The sequence below is a fragment of the Haemaphysalis longicornis genome, unplaced genomic scaffold, assembly GCF_048455015.1.
Source record: "Haemaphysalis longicornis isolate Haplotype H1 unplaced genomic scaffold, Haemaphysalis longicornis Haplotype H1 scaffold_4, whole genome shotgun sequence".
NCBI lineage: Eukaryota > Metazoa > Arthropoda > Arachnida > Ixodida > Ixodidae > Haemaphysalis > Haemaphysalis longicornis.
In genome coordinates, this window is record NW_027526361.1 from 113,214,556 (window position 1) to 113,240,389 (window position 25,834).

General features: G+C 46.0%; 1 protein-coding gene across 1 annotated transcript in view; it reads left to right on the forward strand.

The window, feature by feature from the left end:
• The window catches only part of LOC144179269 (uncharacterized), a 110,970-nt gene that overhangs the window by 45,829 nt on the left and 39,307 nt on the right, over window positions 1–25,834 (forward strand). The gene's annotated exons all lie outside the window — the stretch shown is intronic.

Sequence of the window (25,834 nt, forward strand, 5' to 3'; positions counted from 1 at the left end):
ACCGCTGCTCTCCAAAGCCATTGGTTGCTCGGATGGTCCGCCGCGTTGCATGTCACTCGACCTTTTTCTCCCAGTTGGAGCACAAATGTCTCCTACAGGAGTTCGTCAGCAGATTTTCATGTTCAACCTAATTTTTTCAATGAACAAAGAAGACAGTTTTAGGTAGACGGTTCCTAGCGCGCCAATTATGACACTTGAGTGTTGAAGCCAACGGGAATTTCTACAAGGCGTTTGTGGCTACACGCAGCAAATTTTGCTTTGCCTCTGCGATGAACCTTACCGGAATTGATCGAGATGGTAAGAAAACTGAAGCTGCTCGCTTTTTTTTTTTCAAACAAGATATTGGTGTTTCAAAATGCATCTACCTATCCTGAATTTGATATTTTTTTAACGGCGGTCCCCCTCCCCCCCCCCCCCCCATCCAATGAAGAAACTAACAGCGTCGCTGTAAATGTTGTTCTATTGAGCTATTACAGAAATAATAGCTCTACGAGGTTTTTCAGGATGGCGGGCTTTCCGCGTCAGTCGCAGCCGAAGAAAACATTGCTAAAGGGAAATTTAGTCGTGTTGGAACCCTTCGCTGTCTGCAATGCGCATGCAAGGGGGCGTCTGCTGCGCTTCGAGATGAGGCAGTTCTAGTGTTACGGTCATAAAACGAGAATCGCAAATGGCTTCTCTCAGAAATTTAGAGAAAAGAAAACGGAAGATGAGGATTCTAAAGAAACGGCAACATGTAAGTCATGGCGCTAATGCTGTATGGTGTAGAGCGCGCCGTGCGGGGCTCCCTTGAAACAAAGTCGAGCGGGAACAATGAGAATGTCAGGGAAGGCACGTTGAATCGGTGAGCAGGAGGAAGGTGCTGACGCGACACAATTAGGAACGGACGGATGTACCGAAGAGCAAGCAGTAAAAAAGAGCAAGCTCTGCTGCCACCACAAAAACAAAGAAAAATCAGGGCCACGAGGAGATTGCTGCGAAGAAAAGGGAAGGCATCGGCTTCTAGACGCGTAGCGCGATGGTTTCGGAGTGCGGTATTTGGCTGCTTGACGGCATATTCTTTTCTCATCTTTTTTCTTCATGCTCTATGCCCCCTTCTCTCAGTAATTAAAGACGACGCCCTGTTCTTTCCTAATAGTAACGAGAAAAGTTTTGTTGTGGAAAGGGTGATTTTTGGCTTTATTGGTTCTTTTCCTACGCCGCAAAGTGCAATTCCTAAAAGAGCAAGGGTGAGGGTGGGGCGGAAGGGAAATGTTGGAGAAGCGCTTGGAGAGAGGCGGCCGGGTTTAGGTCGTCAGTGGAGACGGCTTTGGGTGTGAGGGTACACTTTTCGCCTGATGCCGTCACCGAGGCTCTCCCCTTTTACTTCCCGCGCTATGCGTTGCCCCGTGAGCCCCAGTGTTCTCGCTAGCGGAGTCATTACCGGAATGCACCCACCGATCACCCCCTTTTCCTAGTCGTTTTGCGTGGCTACTGTACGCGCTGTCCGAATCGAAAGCGCTGTCCGAATCGAAAGAGAGCCTCTCAGCCCGTCGACAGCCATCGGCGGTGCTTGGTCCCACACGCGGACTCTGGGCTGTAATCTGGTTTGGCTTTTCTACTTCGCCATTTCTGTATTATTGGTTGTGTGCGCGTATCTCTTCGCTGTGTAGTACCTTTGAGTACAGCGCTGGCTGACACTAATGTGAACGAGAAGCCGCTGATTTAATGGGGATAACGACCGGTAGTAGTCTTGTTAACTCACGCAATATTTAAACCACACGAATCGCGAGAGTCGCAAACTCCCATGGCAACGAAGTTACGTAGAAGTACGGGAGGGCGAATTCGACTCTGTGCACAGGATTAACCACTGACGCTTAGAGCGAGAAAGGTGAAACTAGAGATTACACGTATGCATGGAATCAGCAAGAGTAAGTACGTACAGTATACGCACGCCGATGGCATGACCGGGATGCTACGGCCATTGGCAAGAAAATTGGGGATCGCCTATTAGAAATGCATAGGCCTTCCGAGGCACAAGTCCCCGCCATCTCCTGTTACCGCAAAAGTGGGCTTTTTCACGTGGGGGGGGTGGTTGGACCTGCGTTGACTTGTGCGTATGTGTCAACGGCTTACAAAAGCCGGGTAGAAGCGGCAATTTTGATCACATACTCGGGGGAAGACAGATGTCATATTATTGAACGAACGTGGGCGAGCGCTTTTAGGTACGTTCGCTCCCCACACCCCACCACATCAAGCTCCAAAATAAGTTCAAAAAAGGGAAAAAAAGATGGGCTTTGTTTATGTGGTTTAACGGAGCGTGTGGCTGAGAGCATTTTACATAATTGTGAGAAGCGAAGGAATGAAAGAAAAAAAGGAGGAACACTAGAGGAAAGGCAGGAAGGTTGACCGGCCACTGACCAGTTGGCTACCCTACACGTGGCGATAGGGATACGGGCATTGGAAGGGAAAGAAAGGCCCCCGGTGCATAATAAGGGGAAAACAATAGGTAGAAATTAAGAAAACACAAGGCGTGGCCATGATAGCAACAAAGAGAGTACCAGACACGCACACACAAAAAAAGAAAACGCACAAAACCGAGATGGTACACTGACAAAATTGGCGACCGTAGGACGCTGCACTGTAGTAATGTTCCTACAATCGTTCAGATAGGCCAGCGTCCTTCACAGAGCGAAATAAGGTTTTTATAGCATTTTCGGACTGCGCCGGCAAGACGCCTACGACCCAAAATAGTCTGTTATGTAAAGGAGTGGTTGTCGAGTCGGCGAAGTGTGGTGAGAAGCGAACCGCGATAGGTGGGGTTACGACGAGGGAGCCGCTTCTTTGCTGTTCGATATATCGAGCGTATTTGAGCGCTGTGAATGTTGTCGCTGAAGGGACCCGTCAGCGTCGCTTTTATGCTAGTGAACAAATGATTATGTAGAACTTCTGAAGGAACGTCAGCTGCTGTTTTTATGGTGCGTCGTTCTGTACTTCATAGAGTGTAGGGGCCACATCGTGAGAAATAAAACGGGACGACGCTGTTATGGTCAGAATACGATGATTTAGCAGGTGTTTTAAAGCTGCTTATTTCAAGCCTTTCTCCTGCAGTTTTCTCACAGCGTTGAGCCTTACGCTGCTAAGTTCAAGGTAGTTCACATTTTTACTGCGCGTGTTCAATAAAAAGATTTTCTACTATCTGCGGTACCACCGATCTTCACCGATCTTCATAGCTGTCCCCGTCACTTTGTACATCCCGACAGAAGCGTAGCAATGATGCAGCCCTCAGACATGACTCAAGCTAGATTATAGCTCTCCATCATTGGCCAGGCTGGCTTTTAATGTTTGTTACACGCGTAGCCAGCAAAGAAACGAAAACGTGGAAAGGGGGAGGTGGTACAAAAACCGTTTATTTGATTGTGGCGAATTCCTACAACTTGCTGTTGGAATGTAAAAAAAAACAGCAGACAAGCTATTTCTTTGTATTTAAGCTGCGGTTTTCACATTGGTGCGCAGATATGATGCTACGTTAAAAAAATATCAGGAAATAGCTTCGGATGGGCACTGGGGCGTAGGATCCCCTCAATGACGTATTTTGTCGCCGTGCTGTTCTGTCGCGGAGCCGTTTTGTTGCCGTGCTTTCGAAGTTTTTGCTTTTTTTTCCGCTCCGTTGTTTTCTCGCGCGATGTTTTGTTCTTGGTTTGCTTTCCCGCGATGTTACTTTGCCGACTGCTGGTGTGTCACAGTGCTCTTGCTTCCTGTATGGCCAGGTGGTATTTCATGATACCGGAAAGAAGCTACCGGGGAATATCACGATTTATAATGGCGCCCACGCCGAGATGATAGACTCTGGATAAACACATTGATATTGTCGCACAAAAACGTTGTGGTACGATTTTTCAGCGGGCAAAAAACCATACTGAACTATGGTAAAAAACATTGTGACATGGTACGATGGGCAACAAGCAACAGGCAACAACCAAGAAAATAGAATGAGCAAAGTAATAGTAGTTTTTCTATCGCTCCGGCATATGAAATAATAATGAACACGAAATTGTACATTACTAAGAAAAACGGATAGAAAAGATGGAGTGACATTTTGTTTATTTGGGTGACAGGGTACAGGTCGAGTGAAATGAAAGTGGAGCAGGAGAGAAATGGCCGTCCTGATTGTCCTCATCGTTTAGTGCTCTGCAATAGCACCAGGCCATCGCAGGAGTTGCTGCGACTGCTTCTGACCCTGCCAAGCTTCCATCCTCCCATCCTTGTCTCTTTAGGTCTCTTGCCATTCGCTTTGTCCAAGGGAAGCAGAAGCGGTGAGTGGCGGTCCTTAAAGCGAATGATTCCGAGATCTGTTGTTCCGGACGCTCGTAAGTTGCTCAAAATGGTTACGAACGAGTAAGGGCAAGGCAGAGCAAGTGGCTGCTCCTGTTCTGTGTTTGGAAGAGAGCCTGCAGCGTCGTTTGCCGTAAACGAGTTTCATCTGGCGACTCCCCATGCCATCTTTCCCTGGCTCTATTTCTAAAGTGCCGCTCCGAGTTTTCAGTAGTGTATGTGCTCCATGTATTCAGCGAAAGGAGGTTCTATTGGGCATTTCGGGTTTGAGGCAGCGATTTAGGAACTGCTCCTAGCGAAGTTTTAATGCGTAAACACTGGTTAACTAGGCACTTAGAAAAAAGACGTCGTCGCAAGAAAGGAGGGGTGCACAAAGTGGAGGACAGGAATAAGAGAATGAAAGTAAAGTTATTGAGCGAATTTAGCTCCCTGATTCGCTCCCTCTTTCCAACGCTTGTATGTTTTTGCCAAAGCTCCGATAAATTTGCTTTCGCACCGAGTTTTATGTACTCTTTTATTTCTTGACCACACAATGCCCTCGGACTGTCGTTACGTTTGTGTGTGTTTCCCAACGCACTAGAGGCAAAAATAGCAGTCTCCCACGAAAGGGACTTTTTGCTTGGCGATGCCAACGCGGGTATGTGCCGGCCGGACGTATGTAGTGCCATCATGCGGATGCTATTAAAACCTGCTGTAGTACTGCGCTGCAGCAACAGATGGCACGCGGGCAGTGCGATTGCACAATAACATTTTTGCGCCCAAAAGGGTGCGTTCAGCTTGTCGCCGTAAAATGCTTATAACTGAGCATTTTACACCCTTTAGGCTGCTTGGGTTCTGCCGCCGCCGGAGCACCCTTTGTGAAGCACGTATCCCAGAAGACGGGTGCCTTATAACACCCTTTTCGGCCTAAAAGTGTCCTGGGGTGCTACTTAGCACCCAAATCTGTAGGAGTTTTTTCCACAAAAGCACCCACCTAAAGCGGCACAAAAAGGGTGCGTCATCCTCGGTTCACAAATGGCGCAGCACGTGCGTAGCCACATCTTGCACAATATGACACATGATTATGGTATGAAACATTCGTGATTTCAAAAGCCGGTTCTATGAGACATTTCATTGAAGCTCCGCGTCAGCTGATGTTTTGGTCAAACTTTTTGTTCCACCGATTTTTAAAAAGCCATTTAGAAAGTCAAATATTAGAGCCGCATCTTAGTACAGAAGTCATAACATTAGAGGTTGTTGAATATTCAAAACTTTGTAAAAAATAAATTTATGTTCATTTCACCGAACTGCAGTACGCACCCTTCGAGCTTCATTGCACTGCTTACGTGTTATGCAGTGAAAGCAAGTAGGTGTGCAACACGTCAACCGCACAAAAGCTCTTCGAACCTTGAAACCCTTGGCTTCTCAGTATTGCATCATACTTCGAATCACGGTAAGTACCCGCAATGTTTAGTGCCTTAGCCTTGAGCTGAGCAGGAAAGCTCGAAGCAAGACCAAAGGCAATATGCAGAGTTCCCTCCGTACTACGGCTTGTTATTGTGTTATTGTTATTGTATCGATGTTCGTAATCAGCAAGGGCTAATTTTTTCTCTGTTTCAACGTCGGTGCCGCTGCGGCTTTGTATTGAATTTTGCGAAAAGAGATCCCATCGTAAGCGCCTTCATATTCGGTTTTATACTGTTCCATTTATTTTCTATTTTCCATTCGTGAAACAAGATTTTCATAAACAGTTAAAAAACGTTCGATGCTGGTTTGTTTATCATCAAAGGCAAAATCCTCATTCAAAGACTGCGTAGATTCTCGTAGCAGTGTTACTGCATAATAATAAGACATCACATTCTTAGGTAAATTCAGTTTCTTTGGAGGCATCGATGCCCCCCGTAAAAAAATTCGTTATAGGACTTGAAGAGGCATTTTGTAGCCTTCCCTTTTCGTATTCCAAGACATCAAAATAAACCTTGGGATGCACTCGAACAAGTAAGGTAGTTCAGAGTGGGATTTAAGCATTCAGCACGTTTTGTTCAATTTTGCACCTCCTACCAGGGTATTTGCACCCTCTGTTTTAATACCCAAATCATAGGGTGCTGTGGTGAACTCCCTAATTGGCCGTAAATACCAATCAGCACCCTTTTAGGCTTCTGTTGCGCCATTTTAAACGGCTGTGTACACCCTTTACATTGAGGATCCTTATGTTAGGGTGCCGGAGCTAAATTAGGGTGCTTATAAAGTGATAAAAGGATGTAAAGTGTTTAATCCACCATTTAACCACCCTTAAGGGTGTAAAAATGTTTAACGTTTGCGAGTAGCAACGGGGTGACGTTAGGTCTAACGTTACAATTTCAGCTCTAACACAGTCAACCGGTACTCGTAACTTGACGAAGAACGGGTTTGACGTTGTCGGGCGTGTCGTAAGCTCAACGCTAATGTCACCTGATATCAGAGGTATACATGGTGACATCAGGGGTATCAGGTGATATTACCAACAAGGGAGGCTGGTGAAGACTCAGCGAGAAGAAACAAAAGTAGCTACGCGAAAAGGAGAATGATAATGCGAGTACCACCTGGGCAATTGTAATTTTTTCGTATTCCCTACATCTTAAAGAATGATTACGTGTAAACATATTTTTTCGAATGCGGGAGGGCAAGGAAAAAGACAGCAAAGAAATCGAAAAAGAAAGTTTCTAGGGTTGCGTTTTGGGCGAGTTGGTGCATTATGACTGCAAAAAGGAACCGCGCTTATGTCACCAAAATACGTGGAGGAGGTCGGCCGCCGCAGGGACTTAGTAATCATTTATTATGAGTAAGAGTAAGCACAAAGGACTCAAATTGGCCGAATCGGCAGGTCAATGAAGCCTCCTAGCAGATGATGCCACAGGAGAATGCCAAATCAGTAGGGCAACGTGACGTAAGTGGCATATCACCGGCGCACAAATTCTGCAGTTTTGGAGAGGCCCGCTGTTTGCAATGGGATAATTTCGCGAGGCGCGGAGCATTTTTGCTGTCGGTGCCTTAGAGAAAAAAGCGTGCCGTGTAAAAAAGGATGCGGGTGGGTTGGACGAACGGGAATAACACATTGGACGAAGAGGTATAAAAGAAAGTGCGTGTTCCCACAGTGGCATGCGCTGGAAATGACTAAACTGTACTGTCAACGAACTCAGAGGCCCGACATCGAGCATGCTGTACCGGGCAACCATATTTGGGGCATCTGCGAGGACGGGAAGGTTCGCGATTGCGTACATATCAAGAGCGGGCAGCATATAGGCCCAGGCTTTTTGAGTGCCCCGATGTGAGTGTGAGTGCCCTGACTCTGAATTCAGCGAGATTAAGACGAAGGCAACCTGGCTGGCGGAAGGAAAAGAGCGTCGGTGGAAGAGGAGGGCAAGGTACGGAGGATCAAGGGACGATTCGGGGGAGGAGAAAGAAGCGTACACTGTCTTCTCAAAGTTAAACCGGACAGGCCTCCGAATTTAAACACAAAAAGCGTGGCAATGCGCTTCCTATGCACTCTTTGGAGGAGCGGACGTGGTTTGCTGGATACTGCAGACATAAGGCTACTCCATGTGCACGTGGGCAGCGAGCTTCCTACCCATCACGCTCACGTTGATGGGTAGGAAGCTCTGTCTCCATCCAGCTCCGTCTCCATATACTGCAGTATGAGCGAAATGTTCTGCGCAGCACACTTCGGCAGCGGTGGCCCCTGTTGCGTGCAGAGCACCTGATCCACGCTACAAGGGGTGTGGGAATGCTCTTCTTTGAACCCTTTCGTAAAAAGGCCAGACGCCAGCAAGGATATTGCGAGAAGTGTCAGATGCCTTTATTTTCCCCGTTAGAGCACAGAGCCTATGACTTAGTCAGACTTCTCACTGAAAGAGGCGCAGAATCGATCCCTCCTGATATTGTGAGTAGTTTGACGACGCTGTGAAGTTGGGTTGCCATCTTGTGGGTTCCTTGAGATGGCTGCCGTTTTCCCCATTTTACCCGTGCGGTTGTCCCCTCACTTCGAAGATGTTGGAAAAGTGCTTGACTGGCATAGGGGCATGTTTCCGTACATCCATCTCACGAGCATATCTACTAAGGAACGTTCCTATATCGCAATGGTGAGAAGTGACCACTCGCACTGAAAGTTAGTAGACCAAATGGCGTAACAGTCAGCAACTTGGAGTGCTTCCTGATTAGTGCTTCCTGATTAGTGCTTCCTGAAGCGCCATGCGGGTAATTGCAACTACATGTGGTGAAGGGTGGAGCTCATAGTATTAATGCCGAATCGCCAGTATTCGACGAGGTTGCGCCGGCCAACGTGAGAGCCACAATGACATCCCACTTCCGCGCATGCAGTTCGTGCCTTGTGGGAAACTACGAATCATTTATTAGGATGAGGTGGGCCGCTCCGAAAGTCTGTTCTAGTTTCATACGTCGTTCATCGGTGGGGCTGTAGCACCCGTACGGGTAAGCGACAGTGCGTTGAAATTGCCAGCCACCTAAAAGCTTTGAGATTTAAAAAAATGTAGGTGGCCACAGCGAATTCCTCAATCGTCTTGAATTATTTTTACCTGGACGCTGGTCTTTGACCAGACGATACATCACGGACGATTAAATTGCATCGGATTTACTCTGTAACGTACGTGCATACGCATTGGTATATGTTATGTTGCCAGGATACATTCATTTCCGTGAGAAAAATCACGACCGACTACCCGCAAGCTTATTACGAGGTGTTTGTACCACTCATTATCCATTTTATAGTTAGAGCAGAGCAATAACCATCGTAAAAGTAATTGAAAGAGCAAAAAAAAAATGAATTATTTTGCTTCCGAACTGATTGGTTCTACCGGAAAGTGGGAATACTGAAAATATCCTCCTTGAAGTCATGCACACCACCGGCATGAGCGGGAATCACCCAATACTTGTGGAGAAGCAGAGTAAGATAACAGGCTATGTTTTTTGGCCCTAACCACCCCGCCATCTCAGGTCTTCTACCAAGCGGCAAAAAGGCGAATTGGAGAGACGGTGTAACGGATGCACGCACAAATGCATATTTAGCAGAAGCCAGGTCAGAATCGCATTTTCTGACAAAATGTGCAATCCCTTCCGTATGTACCCCTATACTAGCAGTACGAGCGAAGGGCTGTCTTCTATGACAGAGAAATACGTTAAATAGCTGGTACGCCTTCTGGCCTTAGTCAGACGCGTACGTGAAGATATCGAGCGGAAAAAGTTGAAATGAAGAAACGTCGTGATGCCCAGGCGCGCATGCCAAAAAGCAAACATTATTGTGGGGAGCCACACTGCATCACGTTCTGTGACAGAATACAGAAGAAACGCAGACTCTGACCTTGGAAATATTAGTTAACCGCAGCGCAAAAAACGTAGGAACCGGAAAACAAGATAACCTCAAGACCGTCAAGCGAAGGAAGCTCAATGGATGAAATGGGGGCTGAATAGGAGGAATAAATATTTTATACCTGACTTCGTGTAGCGCAAAAAAACCACAGAAGACACAGGGAGGCAAAGGGCACAAGTGCTATGCACATGCCCTGTGTCCTCTGTTGTTGCGTTTTTGCTCTACACGAAGTCAGGGATTACCGCTACCAGCTAGCACAAACCTAAACTCCGATTTTATACCCTTTACACAATGTCAATGGATTGGTTTGATGATCAGATCACACTTTCCTAAATTAAAGGATCCCTTCAGAGTGGACGACTGACAAAATCCTCTTCAACAACAAGAACCTCGCATTACCGCGCACAAAAGATTATTTTCATTGTCACTTTACTAACGTCAGCGATATGTCCACCCTGGTAGGAAGGCATCACAGCAACTTCTAATAGCACAAGCAGTTACAATCAGATCGAGGCAAACGTCTTGCTGGAAGCTGCGAGGCCACACCTGGTAACAGCGACGAGGTATTTGGAAGCTCTGATAAAGGATGGGGGCTGTCCGTCGTTTTCTTAGCAAGCCTACCCAATTTTTATTCTTGTGGAAAGCATAATTTCAAGCAGTTTGTCTACTTTAGCCAGCGTAACTTGTTTGCATTGCAATCTGAAATCTGAAACAAAGAATGTTTACACTGCTCCTGCTTGTTGCAGCGAGATATCCACGAATAAAGATCTTCTAATCGTTCTAAGAATTTCTCTGCACCAAGACACCTTGGTCCAAGGACGTCTCCCACAACGTCTGATCAAGCGTTCACAAAATCTCTCTCTCTCTCTCTCTTTCTCTCCGCTCACCCAATTTTCAAAAGCTCACAATCGGACCGAAGTAGAACAAAAAATAATAGCAACTCTACGCCCGCAAACAGCAGGCGGCAGTATCCGAGGGGCGCCGGTGAATGCTTGTAAAGCCACAAGGAACTCTCCTCAAAATACCTATCGTGGCTCTTCAGATGTAGAATCTTTCTCATTGTGGGTTCAATGATGTGTTCACTGTCTAAAGTACAATAAGGACCCACAATACAGAATGTTTTGCTCTCCGCCAGCTGAGCCGTAGCGGAAAATAGCGATGAACAATTCGAGCGAAAAAAAATGTTTCTTTCAGGCACGAATCAAAAGCAACGAATTCTTTTTGTCCCCCTTTCAGACACTCCCAAGCATTGCCTAAGTTTCGCCCGACGAACCCGCAGACACAAGTGCTGAATTCGCGGTCTCTTGGGGACAAACATCGCCCACGACCTCATAAATCCCGACCTCCCTACAGGGCGACGGCTGATGAAGACAGACCCTAGAGCAACGCCCTCGTCGCTGTCTAGTTGGGATATATGTCCTACCTACGTGCGCGCACGGCTGCCAGAAAGACTAATAGCGATGGGAACAAAGGGAAACACAACGCTTTAGGAAAACACTCAGACCGAAAGCGATTACCTCAGATAGGAGGCGAGCCACCATTTGTCCTGTGGCAGCGTGAAGCGGCTCGCTTTCTTTCAATAACCCTGGATTCTCCCATTGAACGGCGCCCCCTTTGTCTTTTGGGAGCATCAAGGCAAGTTGCTAACACTCGCGCCTGATTCAGGATCTCTCTGCAATGCCACTTTCTGTTCGTAAAAATCGCTACTCGCTTTCGCTCTTTCCACTGTCCATACACTTCGCATTCAGGAAAGAGTTATTTACGCTCAATATTACTTATCATTCTTTGTCTAATCATCTGGGAATTCGGGGGATTCTGACTTAATTTTCATTCGAACGTTTCACGGGCGTGATGCTTCGTCGCCTGGAAAATTATGTCCTCCTATTATCTACCGTCTATGTGTCTTTCATTAGAGTGAGCTACAGGACTGATTACAGCATGGCCCACTTATAGCGGACTCGGTTTTAAAGAAATTCCGGCTATAAAGAACAAATCCTCGTTTGCCGTTACCATCTGTATACATATAGTTTGTGTTGAGATATTGCGAAAAACGGATTTAACGAACTGATTTACGTTTCCCAATGTGTTCGTTACAAGCGGGCTGGACATATACAAGCGTCACTTTTCCGCACTGTCACTATTAATGGCACTGATCATGCATGTCAACGTTGCTCAGCGGAGAAGTAGCCTCGGCCCAATTTAGGCCAGACACAAATAAAAAAACACAAATTAGGTCAAGCTTTTAACTAAATATTTTTACGGGAGTGGTTAAATGAATAAGAATTGGGATAGAAAATGGGGCTGAAGAGAGCCAATATAAAACAAGAACAAACAAACAAGAAATAAAGAAGAAAATTCTCGCGCTGGCGTGAGTGGCGCCAAACACAACAAATATAAGCCAAGGAAACTGGGATTCACCGGGGCCAACAACTACGACCGGCTGGTTTAAACCACACATATCCGCTAACTTCGCCTCGTTGCCTGATAACAACGCGCAGTGAAGTTTATTCAAATGTGATGACTGCGAACTCTGCGATCATTCCAATCCCGAAGGGTCTACAGAACACAGGAAGATGGTCCTCGACTCTCATCTCGTATACGTTCGAGAAGCCGCCATTCACCCCATGCCCATTCTTCAACTTCCCTACCCCATCTCCGCGTCCGGCGATGATAAAGGCCAAGGTCCGGGGTGTAATTAATATTAATAAATACATATCACAAATACAACAAATATGAAATTTCAGAAAAGTGTTCCTTGCTCCGTGCGATAAATGCGTCATAAAGACTTTTTTTGATTCAACCCTGTCTGTTAACGGGTCTATAGTGTCCGTCATCGTCGTCTTATTCGCCGCCAACAGAAGAAAATTCAAGAGCACACATCCTCACTCTGTTCGCTCTCTTTGTGGTAGGTACTCATTGCCCCACTTTCGGAAAAGTTCGCGCTCCCTTCAAGAGGTTGGGTGAAGCGCCTCCGATGAGAGGGATGACCACCACCGCATTTTACGCTTTGCGAGTGCAAGCGTCTCTACTCCATCCTTCCTTTCTCACTTTAGCGAAAAATGACTGTCACGACATTCCCTCTCTCGAGTGGGAGGGTTACGGGTTCTCACCTCAAGCTGGAAGGAAGAGCAAGGGCGCTAGCGCGAGCGGGGTGGCGTATGACGCTCGCTACGATTTATACCGATTGAATTGTCGCGATTTTGCAATCAAGTGATTGGTAGTGTCGCTGGTTGATCATTTGATGACACATCAATGGGCAGCGTTTGTTGTAAGCCAAGATGTCTTGGTGAACCCTGCAACGTCTGTTCATCGATTTTGTGGAAGTCGCCTTTTTGACGCCGCAGTTTTCACTTTGCCCTTTCGCCAACGGCCTCTCGGCGTCTACCCTTCGCCGCTGCCTTTCTTTGAAGCCGATTTCTAGTCCCGTTGCCAGAAGAACTTCTCACACAAAAGACAGCGTGAACACAAATAATATATATAGCCAAGACTATTATATTAATAATAATAATATTATTATTAGTAGTAGTATTATTAGTACTATTATTATTATTATTAAGACTATAATGTAATAATTATATTTATAGGCCCAACTACTGCAACCGTGACGCATATCTTATGCATACCGACATCCTTCAGAAAAGTTGCAGGCTGGGGCGGCGAGAAGCGCAGCAAAAACAAATGGTAAAGAAAAAAATGTAGGCTCGTGCGGTTGGAGACAGCAGCGCCAATAACTTCGCTCTGGTGGTTTAAACTGCATGTATACGCGAGAAACTCTCGTCTTCTGCCGAAAAAAATACGCGTAGTTTCCACTACGCGTATCAGCCGCGCCCGTAACGTAGCGCAGGCAACGTGGCTCTTGGTGAAATTATATAGTCGCTGTAGGACTGACTGTTCACTGGTTTGGGTAGCTGGACGCATTGCCCCATTTTACTTCATTGGAATTTCTGATGCGTCCTCGCTGGCTCAGACCAACGATGCCTCGACGGAGTTGATGTCCCTGAAAATAAACTCCTGCTCATAGATTGACACCTTTTCTCAAACGAGACTAATGATCCTTCACGCAAGTTTCGTCACGCGAAGGATAAAGATATGCTTTGCGTTCCCTAAAAGCTGTGAGAAGGATGTCATGTTATTTTCCTAATGTACCGATTGTTTTCTAGACGATGATTTCAGTTAATAGCGCGACGCCACCAATGGGCCAGGAGCGCCAATAATACTGGTTGTTTTCTAACGCTATTTTTCAGCTCTTCTTGTACTACAACGAATCTGTCTATGGGTAGGATCCGGCAGATTGTGTCCAACAACACAGCGATGTGACAAGAACCTCACGCGAGCGCCACGCCTTCAGTGCGTGGACAAAAGTCCCAAAAATAAAAACGGGTCCTGGTCCTTCATATCTTGAAATACGACAGCTTGTATTGCCTCTAAAATACTTTTCATAGCAATGCAATTGCGTTTAACGCTGAATGCGACTTCAAGGAAAGGGGGGGGGGGGGGCAGGGTTGTCAGCTTTGTCTTTGTAAGCTGGCTTCCCCATTGTGTATTGAACGGCGAAGAATGGGCATCTATGTAGGGAGAATGGTGACAGAAAAGGGCTCTAAATGTTCTGTTATCGAAAGTATCCCGAAACAATTAGATGACAATCGTTCGCTAAGCCGACTCTACCATTTCGCCGACTTTGATTTATTTGTCATAACTAGTTAGTTCAAAGTAAAGTTGTAAACGTTCTAGAATTACTGTCTGCTGTCAATATAACGCCGTCTACGGAGGAAGTATGAGTGCAGAAAACGCCTGTAACTGTTGTTTTACAGGAGCTATCCGGAAACAGATTATATGACAATTAACCGCCAGTAAGAATAACAATACGCACTACAGTTTCGATGCTCATCATTCCTCGCAAAGTGAAAGGGCACTGAATTTGTGCTTTTTTTTTTGTAGTGATGGCCCCAACATTTGAGTAATGGTCACATTCGGTTCGCAAGTTTTCCTAATTCATTTTTTTTTTGTAGCCGGTGCCCTGATGCCGTAACACGAGAGAATATTTTGGTAATTTTTTCAGACAGATTTATCTATGTTGCCTCTGCGCACAAAGTTCAGAGGACAGTGAAATGTAGAGTTTGTGACGTTGTTGCGGGTACTTCGGACCAGCCTTTAACGAATATATTCTTTTGTTTTTCGGCAAAATTTCGCTTTAGAAGTCGTCAAAGGTGAACCGTACGTGGCGTCACCGCAGCAGGCGAACAGACACTTTTTTTATCAAAACGCCAAGCCATAAAAGCAACGGCAGTAGTGGAGCAGATGGCACGGAGACGCGTCACCAACGCGTGATTTCAGCCACTTATAACTTCGGTACAAGCAAAACTATGCAACATATTTTACAGCAGTATTGTTGACTCTGTCAAGGAGTCTCTTTTTCCCGAATTTGAAGAAAATCTAGGGGTTTCTCTTATTCTGATTTTTAAAGTTAAGCATCTTTAGCAAAAGCACAGCAGTGGATCCTTTTTTGCGTACATTGATATTTTTTCTAAGCAAGCGATATTTTCATATATGTTTACAAATATCTGATCGACATTACCTATGACTTACAAGTTGATCACAAGTACAGATACGAAGATACGGGGCGTCAATGTTAGCGACAATCTAGCGTCTGGCGCGCTTTGACACTTTTTTTCTAATTTTGTTTATGGCAGAACTCAAAATTTGTTGCGACTCATTTGTTATTTTGTGTAGTTTTTGTTTTTAAACAAATGTTAGACAGAACGACGAAACGTTGCCGGGCAGAAAGCCCAGTTGTAAAAAACTGCAGTCGCCGGAATTCGCGCGTCCCACGCGCTACTTTTGCAAGTTTTTTTTTCTAGCGCAGTACGCACGCTGGGGGAAAATGGATTGCCGGTTTACGCTTTTTTCTGGCTTGCGCATAACTAACCGGATTATGGGGATAAAGAAAACATGCGCGAGTACATCCTTGTATGTTCTCTCGTGGAATCAATCACCCTACAGTCAAATCTCATTATTTCGAACTCGCTTAATTCGAACTTCCGGTTTATTCGAACAGATGTTGCGGATCCCAGAAGAGTTATGCGTAGCTAATAGATTTCGTTATTTCAAAGTTCTTTTAATTCGAACAAATTTTCGGGCCCTTCGAGTTAAAATAACAAGATTCGACTGTATTTCTTAATGTTTTTTTTTGTATTTCGAATTGTGTTGATTTTCTTTATTTTTATGCATGCGTGCGTGTGTGTCTATGCGCTAAAGTTAGTGCGCCTTGGCCGAACTGGGCTGACGCTATACATGCACATTAGAAGCCAGACTTCACGCACAAATCTGCAAGCAGTATACGAGAGAATGTTACGCATTCACAAAGGCCGGAAGCACTCAGGCATAGGGAAGGCGCACACAATAAAAGATGAAGAGTGTGCTTCCTACTACCACGGAAAGCCGATACTTCCAAGAATGTTCGGGACAGCGCGTGCTTGAGAAACCTCTCGACAGGAGAACTCGCTTTGGGGTGAGGATATTTTTCTGGCTGAAGATTCCTGCAGGCAGCGTGATAAGCATGAATATACATACGCCGACGCCAACACGCAAACACGCACGCAGCGGGAAGTGCACGTATAACATGCTTCCAAACGCGCTCTCAAATTTTACCGTGAACCGCTTCCGCACACACACTAACACATACAAACAAGCACAAGAGAAAAGCACGCGCGCAGACAATCTTACTCGCACTTATGCGGAGACGCACAAGCAACATCCCTCCTACAGGGGGCAAGAAACACCACGCCGTCTTCTTTGCACGGACCTTCGAGTGCGACATGCGCCGATACACGCAAAATGAATTTATGGCGGAGAGCTAGCCCGGCTTTTGTTGCCGGGGGTGCACGGCGCTCAGTAAAGCGCAGCGACGTACAGGCAAAAGCTTTTAAGGCATCCCTTAAGCTACGCACTGGCCATATTTGCTTCCAGAAATACACGGCCAGACACACAGCTCCCCCCAATTAAACAGCGTGAAAGCTCCAAGCTTATAAGTTTAAGTCGTAAGCGCACTGCAGTAATTTAGATATTAGGCACGCGGTGTTTTGTCTACGTCCACATCTTTCGGCGCAGATACTGTGGCTAAGGAAGGGCTTAGTAGGCAAAATTTTTTATACATTCCCCCTCTGACCAAGGGGCTAAGTCTCTTGTTTGCAAAATTTTACACCGTGTTTAAAACTAGTTATCTGATGGCTTTACTTGGCCGAGTATACACATACTGCTGCAACATACCGGCGTGCTTGATTTACAGTGGTGTTCTGAATCCCTCTTCCACTTGAGCCTCCAGTCGAGGTGATTTTTTAAAGTGACTATTGCATGTAAAGGCATTGCGGTATCCTCCACTCAGCCGGGTCGAGGAAACACACGGCGGGGAGGGAAGTTTCAGAATGCAGCAATTAGTGTCGCGTAAGAGGCTGTTTTTAGCTGATGCAGATGCGTCGAACACATCGCTATTGAAACATCAGGTGAACACCATGCACATCTTTTTCTTGACTGGCACTCGATCACAAAACTTCCTTTTTCCGTGCCGCATGAAACGTTTATTCTTCAAGATGCGTCCATTGAACTGGAAAAAATGTTTAATATATATAATGTTGCATTTTTCTGTGCATAGGAATTTTTGTCTGTTTTATGCCAAAATTACAACCAAGCATTAGAGAAAACAGAGAAAATCAATTCAGTTCATTGAGAGCACTTGTGTGCCGGTTCACCTTACGCATTTACTTGGGATGTTTACATCGAAGGTGAAATTTTGCATTCTTAGGAAAGGTCTTAAAAACACTAAAATGCATGTGGTAGGAATCACAGCTAATAGTACAAAATGCGTACAACCTAATAAACATTATCCTGTCGTACGTACAGCACATTGGAGCTACAATAAAGCAACGTTAAAATTTTTAACCTCTTGTGAGGCGAGAGACAAGATGACAGGCAGACTTCAGGACTTACCGTAAATAACGAAATGTTCGATAAAACCTCTCGTGTACGTAAAATAGACTAGAATGGTACCATAGTTGAAGGCGAACTTTGGAAGCAGCAATTAATAATCAGAGGTGTACAGACGCAGGAAGCAACCAACAATTGTCTTTTTATTATTTTGTTCATCATTTTTTTGCACCTGGACGTGATATCGTATACCAGGGTAGTACAGAATTCGCTCATTTTTTTTAGATTCAGCTTCCCCGGTAAACTCTTTAGAAATGGGGCGTCATTGAAGCGGCCCGTTCACCGACGACACCGATTAGATATTGAGTGAAATCGTTCTCGTAGAACTTTAATTTATTTACGGCACGTAATGTTGGCCTCCTTTCATAAACTTCGTCTGTCTACATTACTATTAGGTTTACAGGGAAGCATACTTATCAGGGAGTTGCGTGACAGGATAGTTGGCGCATCGATTCGTTTTGACCACCCAAACACACCTGACACGGTAAAATAGTGTTTACTTGTGCAGTCAGGATTCTTTGGTCAGACACGGCGAGGTTCAAAGCATATTAGTTATATCTGCATCTTAAGAAAAGCAGATCACATTCTGCAACATACTATTTCCAAGCAGTACACTTCACAACGCGCCAAAAGAGTTTTACCAATAAAGATAAAGCCGTTCCGCTCAATGTGAAAGCTGTCGGAAGTGCAGAGCAGTTATTCGCCATAATGGGCTGTACCGCCGTTATCCGCTTATTGCTACCACCATATGCACTTCAAATTTCCCGCCTTTGCGTTGCTCGCGCGCCCTGAAACTGCGCCAGCGGTAGTTCTGTTCTCTTTGTGCTTTTCCCCCTGCACGTGCCGGCGTTGCACTGCCACCTTTGGCGTTTACTATCTTAAAAACCAACCCAAACGGGCGTGCTTAACTAAAGGAACGCGGGCGCTGCCGGTTAATTACGCCTATTTTTCCTCAAATGTGCCTATAGTTTCGTTTGCGCTAAAGAACGGGAAGATGTATGATAAGCGGCAGCGTTTCACGAGTTTCGAACGCTTATGACTAAATAAACGGCTTGGCTTTCGAAGCCTAACAACAGCGTTACTTGGATTGGATTTGACCTGATTGGCTACACTGGCCGAGGTTGACCAGTTTCGCGTAGCTCCTGTACAGGATAAAATAGGATAGCATAGGAGAGGATTGGATTGGCTTGGTTTTGAATTGAATTGAATTGGATTCGGATTTTACGGTAAGCAGCAGTAAGCATGATACTCAGCTAATCCTAGACAACCAGGAAAGCGAAGAATAACCAGCTTAACCTTAGCTCACGATACGTATATCCTGGCATAGCCGCTTGGCTTTCGAAGCATCTGGGTTACGCCGCGGCGAAGGGAATGTGACAGGATACACCGTAACGCCGTGGCGATATGCTTGGTTCCATCTGTGACAGGACACACCGTAACGCCGTGGCGATATGCTTGGTTCCAGCGAGGCAGCTAGGACCACAAGCGAGCGCCTAAAGTGCTCTGCACTTAAAAGTGCATCTCGTTCCTGCTCTTGGTGCAGGACGAAGGGGCCGCAAAGGGTCAAGATTACCAGGGGGTTTGAAGTTCTCCGGAACAGTATATTTATGCCGGATAGGTAAAAGTGTTAAGCAGAATGGTTCAGTGAAACCAGAAATCTTGAAGACAGAGAAGGCAAATTTATGTTGCCGTCCTCCACTAAGTGCTGTTCGCTATAATAAGTGGACGCTGATTTGCCTGCACTGGTGCCGCGGCAATTTGGTGATGTGTAGTAACAGACAAGTCAGGGAGTGTAACAAAAGCTTGATGTGGGCGAGTTGGTACATACTGCTAAAAATTAATCGGCGCTAAAACAGGGACGAGAGGAACACGTAACTCACAACACGGTTGTGAGTTACGTGTTCCTGTCGTCCCTGTTTTAGCGCCGATTAATTTTTAGCAGGGAGTGTACGAGTAAAGATTACGTCCGTTCTTGTACTGAATCGATTGAAAACATATATCTCTCGCTTCAGCTAAACGCTACTTTGGCATAGATGGCCCAAAGTATTTGGACATGTTATACAAGGTGATCAAAGTTCAGTCGACAGGATATTTTTAAAATTAGGCCCTTTTATCTACGTGAACACCACGTCCACATTCAGGTTATTCGCTTAAGAGGACACAGAATAGGGCGGTAATTACTGATTTCGGTAATTACTGATTAACAAAAAATGAATTATTAACTTGTATGTGGCTGCAGTAAGCAGACATGTTTGTGTTGAAAAGTTAGACACCATCGCGTGTCTACACAGTTCCATTTGGCAGAATTTTTCTAGCGCATTCGTACTGCGAGATATGTAAGTGGGAAGTTTAATTGCCGTTCGCATTATAACGCATTCAAGACGATGAGGACCGGCACAAAGCCATTCCCCTTTGTGACGTGCCAAGCTGCGGTGAACGCATGAGCAAACGTGATAACCGGGATCCTTTCGCAATAGGCAATCTGCAGTCTGCAATCCGAAATCTGTAATCGCAATCGCAATCTGCAGTATTCGGAACCGTTGTTTCTCCTTAATTTTGCCAGCCGAGACTGAGAGAGGGGAAGTTATCACCTTTGCCTGTGCGTCCTCCCCGTTGTCAAACTAAACACCGTACATAGTAGGCACCTCACAAAAAAGAGAAGCTTTCCGCCGGTGCTCATCGTCTTGCATGCGTAATAATGCGAGCGGAAATTAAACTTCGCAGTTCGATATCTCGGAGTCCGGATGCGCTAGAAAAATTCTGTCAAATGAACCTGTGTAGACACACGACGGCTTCTATCTTTTCAGTGCAAACATAACTGCTTACTGCAGCCACTAACACGTTAATTATTCAATATTCGTTAATTAGGCCCCGAAAATCAATAATTACCGCTTTATTCTGTGTCTTCTACTTGAGCGAGTGTCTTGAATGTAGATGTGTTCACGTAGATAAAAGTGGTTCATATAAGAAAAACATATCCCGGGCTATCTCTACTCACGTGAAACCTCGGTAGAAGTGAAGCATGCAGTGTACCAGTGTATTTTCGTGGCGCCGCGGCGTTTTTGCCAACGGAGATAAAACCGTTGGGGGTAGAGAAATAGAACTTTGCTCTCGAAGCTCTCTAGCGCGAGGCTCTCAAGTACAAAGCGTAAACGAGTGTCCCGGTATTTTTCTAGTACGCGTTACGAAGTGCTCCAGAGTGTCCCGGTGCTTTTTAGCACGCGGTACGTTCTAGCGCGAGGCGTAAACGAGTTTCCCGGTGTGTTAGTACCGTGACTACATGAGACAACGATTTCGACAACGATTACGATGACAACGATGACGACGACAGGAGACGCAAACAGCCCCAGCTCCTAAGGGGCCTCGCCCCTAAAACTGTCGACTTAACTTTGATCACCCTTTATAACGCCTCTTTGTTTATGCCTGCTTACTTGCCTACACTGGCCTATTGATGAAAAAGATGCGTGTCAAAAATTCTGTAAATTATTTCTAGTACGTAAATCTGACATCTCCTTGGGCGTCAGCCTTACAAACCTGCATTTGATTTCTTAAACGCACTCTTCCTTGCAAATGCACTCAAGCATTTGTGGCGTTGCATCTTCCACGACTCAGTTGAATGTATCGTGCTGCGGGAAGAGAGTGCACTGAAAGCTTAATAAACAAAGGAAAGATTCGTGATCTCCGTTCTTCTGGTGACTCTAACACGTTCCTGGAGTCTACTGGGCGTAAGACACTCTACTGTGCAAAATGGTGCAAGTGCTCTCGTGCGACTGAAAGTGCCGAGGATGCGCGATATGTCTTCCAAAGGGCTCTTCCTGTAGGCGCAAGGTAGTCAGCGCGCTGCGCAGGCAGCCTTTACGCCGACTGCAGCATAACGCACGCCTTGATGGGCAGTGGGGTTCGCATCCGGCAGTGCTTAGGAGATTGCATTGCGAAAGGCAGGAAGCAGCGGGGCACACGCGATGGGGGCCTTTATATCCCTCGGTAGTTCCCTTGACGACAACTCTTCGGTGTGGCGGGGAAGAAAATGATTTTCGCACGAAGGAAGGCAGTGCAGGGGATAAAAGGCGTTCATGCCCTACTTTATTCCTCCTTATGATTACTCCATCACACCCTGTAAAAATGCTGCCAGCTGCATCCGAAAGCTGCTGACAAATGCCGAACGTTCGCCTTTTTTCTCCAGACACACACAAAGCCGAAGTTGTTCCGGGCGCGTGATTTCCCTGGCGTTTTGAAAGCGCTGTTAATATCAGGCCGGGTGAATCGCCTGTAGCACGATTACACGCAATGGCCGGGATTCCCGGTGAGGCATTTACGGGCGTGCTGAAATCGTAGTGAGGGAGGTGCAATAAAGCGTGCGAGGCAATAAAATATTTATGGAGAATTTTGTCAGCAGCTGACTTTCAGAGTGTGGCTGATTAATTTTTTCATGATCGCCAATCGCGACTCAATAAGTTCATACTAGACTTTTTTTATTTACCCTTGAACGTGCTTGACTCTCAGGTTTCAGCTGTTGACACGACGTTGTCAGTTTCCTGAAAGATCGGTGACTATCAAATATGGTGAAGCTCTTGGGAAACCTGGTTAGGTGAACTTCAGTGAACTTTTTTTGCGTGTGTGGTTTCCGAATGGACTCGTCGTACTCTGACATGCATAAGTCTTACTGTTTGTAATACAACACTACTCTACTACTGCTTGTAATACAACTGTATTACTGGTTAAATGCCACTGCTTGTAATACAAATATATTGTGATTTACTCCCAATGTTTTACGTTTAAGAGCCGGCCGACTTGCACCCTGAGCGGGCGTGGCTTCTGCGGCGCTCTTTAGATTCGGAAGGAAGGTTGCCCCTAATAAGACAATGGTGCGAGAGCGTTCACAGGAAGCCCTATTTGGCCATGCGGAATCAACCTCTTCCGCCTCTTCCACTTTGGGAGGGGCGTTTGCATACGTCCTCTGCTCATTGCCAATTCCATTCAGGCACTGTAACTCCATCAGCGAAGATTACACTGGATTCGGTGAGCACGGGACAGGAGTATTTTTTGGCAAGAAGATAACATAAAAACAAAGAGCATCGGCCTGCGCCACTACGTATAGCAGGTTAGCCAAACTTGGACACCATTCCTGTTGTGGACGATATGTAGGTGAACGCCTCCTAGAAGATACATTCGTGTTTTTAAATCATTTGCCATACCTAATCTCCGCCAACGCAGCCTGCTTGGCAGCAGGCTGTGAGGTAAGAGGGGCATAGTGTTGCGTTGTGAAGAGAGTGACTGGGAAATTGCTGCATCGGTATGGAAAATGAATTCCTTATACGTACTCCGGCCTACAGCGACGTCTAAAAGCCCTGTATACAAGACAGATACAGTTGGCCAACTCACCAGAACCTTTTCTGAAGGAGATACATCGGGTTGGCCTTCGCGTTGTCTTGTGAAGGTGGCGGTTTGCTTAACCCTTGCGCCTACTACGGAGCGCGTGAGCTGTTTTAGAGCGTGCTGTCTGTCGATGGGAATTTCTTAAGAGACCGTTGGGTTGCCCTAGAGTGTTGGTCGCTATTTGTTTCTGGCTTAGCACGACATTTACGAAGGCCAGGAATCCCTACAAGCTTCTGGCAAACGGGCAAGCGGGCACGCTGTTAACAGGCGTGTTATTAATGGACGTTTTCGTGCAGGTACGCTCTTGCGGGCCACCTCGCTCCGGCAGTTCTCATGTAGGCACTCTTGGAAAGGCGGCATACCTGCTATACATGTTTGTCTTTGTACACAGTGTGTGCTATATCAGCACTGCTTTTGCTGTCCATGTTACTCCCAAGACGCCAGTTCGTCTTCTTTGTTGAGTACGAGGCTGCGATGACAACCCTTCACTACAGAGACCTTAACCAATGAGCTATACCAGTGCTCCTGCTCTAGCTGCAGTGGCCAAGAGAGGGCTGCGAAATGCGAGCTCCGCTCTTCGTTGAGATCTCGATTCCACTGTTGATACTGTGTCACGCCATGCGCGCTCAGCATCCCACGAAAGGAACAAACGTTCGAGCATATGTTAAGCTAAAAATGTGCGCACAATCATATCTGGTTTTGAAGGTGAACAAGCGGAAAAAAAGCGCTTGAGGCACGCTATTCCATACCCTGGCACGCTATGGGCGGCACGCAATACCCCCGTTTTTCTATCCCGCTTCCGTACTCTCGTGGAGGGACGTCGGCCCGTCTGCCAGCCTTCGTATTTGCATACCCTCTATGTATAGAGTGGAGGGAAGAGCGAGCCCACCTCCGATGAAAGCCCTGCATCGGGAGGCACACGGAAATCGCAGCATATCACTTTGGGCTGTCCTTCCCCTGCGGTCTGCCCGCATATCCTGTCTCGTTGGTCGCCATGGAAATTGACGTTATTGAAAAAAACGAAGCGCCGGCAAGTAGTCTACCGCTGTTATACCTACCTGCTCAGCAGTCCCACTCTAAAGCAATTCTGTCGTTTAGATTCCTTGCAGCGCACTCTACTGACCAATTCATGTAGCCAACAAAAACGCTTCAGCAAATTACATAGTCGAGCGTACAATTTGACTCAAAAGTTCGCTTTTAGCTGTGGCATCCCGCAGGGCAAGTATGACGTTATCTACTGCGCTGAATGTTATACTTGTGTCATAGCGCACGTTAAATTTTGCTGTTAAATGGTTTCAGGTTGCTGTCATTTGGCGAATTCGCTTGGGTGGCGACACGCATTGTAAACTTCAGTGCACCGTGGTGAAGCTGAAATACGAGAGTTCACCCCAGTGTTGGCACAAAAATATACCGCATCCAACAGCCGCTATGTAAGATGGCCGCATACCTTGCACCAACCGATTTCCCGTTTGATGCTATTCGTTAGACACCCTTTATTGTTCTTCCTGATGGCGACATTTTTCCGGAGATTTGCAATGAAAGATACTTATGTCCACGCTGCCGAACAGATATTTTAAAAGTAATTTCGCTAAAATTCCTTGATCTAATACCAAGTGCTTGATTTGCATGTGTTCAATGGAGGTTATGTGACATCGGTGGGTGTTCCCAAAAGCCTTACTTCTTATTTGGCGCAATGTTACATGAAAGCGAAGTACAAAGCCAACAAGCCTTAAAAACTTGTCTTTATCAGTGGGCACGATGGTAGGCAGGTACGTTTTGGTAAACATTTCCACCCTTTGTTCGTTCACATTATGCTGATGATGACAGGGATTACCTGGCGCTGCTCAGTGGCAGCACTCTTACGGCTCTACAAAGCGCTCTTTTCAGGCCTCTTGAGATATAGCCTTTTGATTTTACATGCTGTGCCAGAACGAACATGAAGGTCATGGAAAGCTTGTAAGCTGGAGCGCTACGAATCTGCCTGGAGATTCTAAACTGCCGCTCCATGATCGGTACCCTCTGGGAGTCAAGGTGCTTTTCTGCGACAGTTGTCTATTCCGAAGAATTGATCCGTACAAGCCTCTGCCATGTTTTTCGATGCTTTGCTCATCCATGCGCTGCGGTTTCTACATCTCACGTGGAGCACATCCTGACGTCTGGACCCTTCCGACCACATCTGCCTACTACTCCACCATCTTTCTACGCAGCCTGAGCTGCGTACAATCAGGTGCAACCAATACGTGCACACCTCCCCACCATGGACATTTAGATAATGTTTTGTGTAGCGATACTTAAAAGTGACGTATGACCGTACATATCGCCATCTGTATTCCGATATATGTTGAGATTTTTTAATCGTGTTTCCCCTGTTTATTTTTATTTTCTCTTTTTTGCCTCTTTCATCTCACTGTATTCACCCCTATGTGGAGTAGCAAGCCCTATCGTTAGTGCGGCTGACCTTTTCAGCATTTATTAAAAGTGTTATCTCTCTCATACATTTATGGGGCCGAAGATACCGAAATTTAAGATCAAAACGTAGGTGGCTGCCTGAATTGAGAGCGACAGTAACCTATGCACATCTTTTCTTTGTGTGTTTGATGCGAATGATGAGTTTCAGGTTAAACTCCAGTTATACTCGCACAAATGAAACGCTGCCGCACACAGGAATTGAATGAGGACCGATTGTTACGCTAGTGAGTGTGTTCAGGTGCTTATAATTGAAGGAAGAACCGCATTTTAGTTTTTGGAAAGTTACTAAGTACACGGCTATCGTTGCCACAACCATCACTGTAGTATGTATTGCGAATTTTAACTTTGTTGTAACAG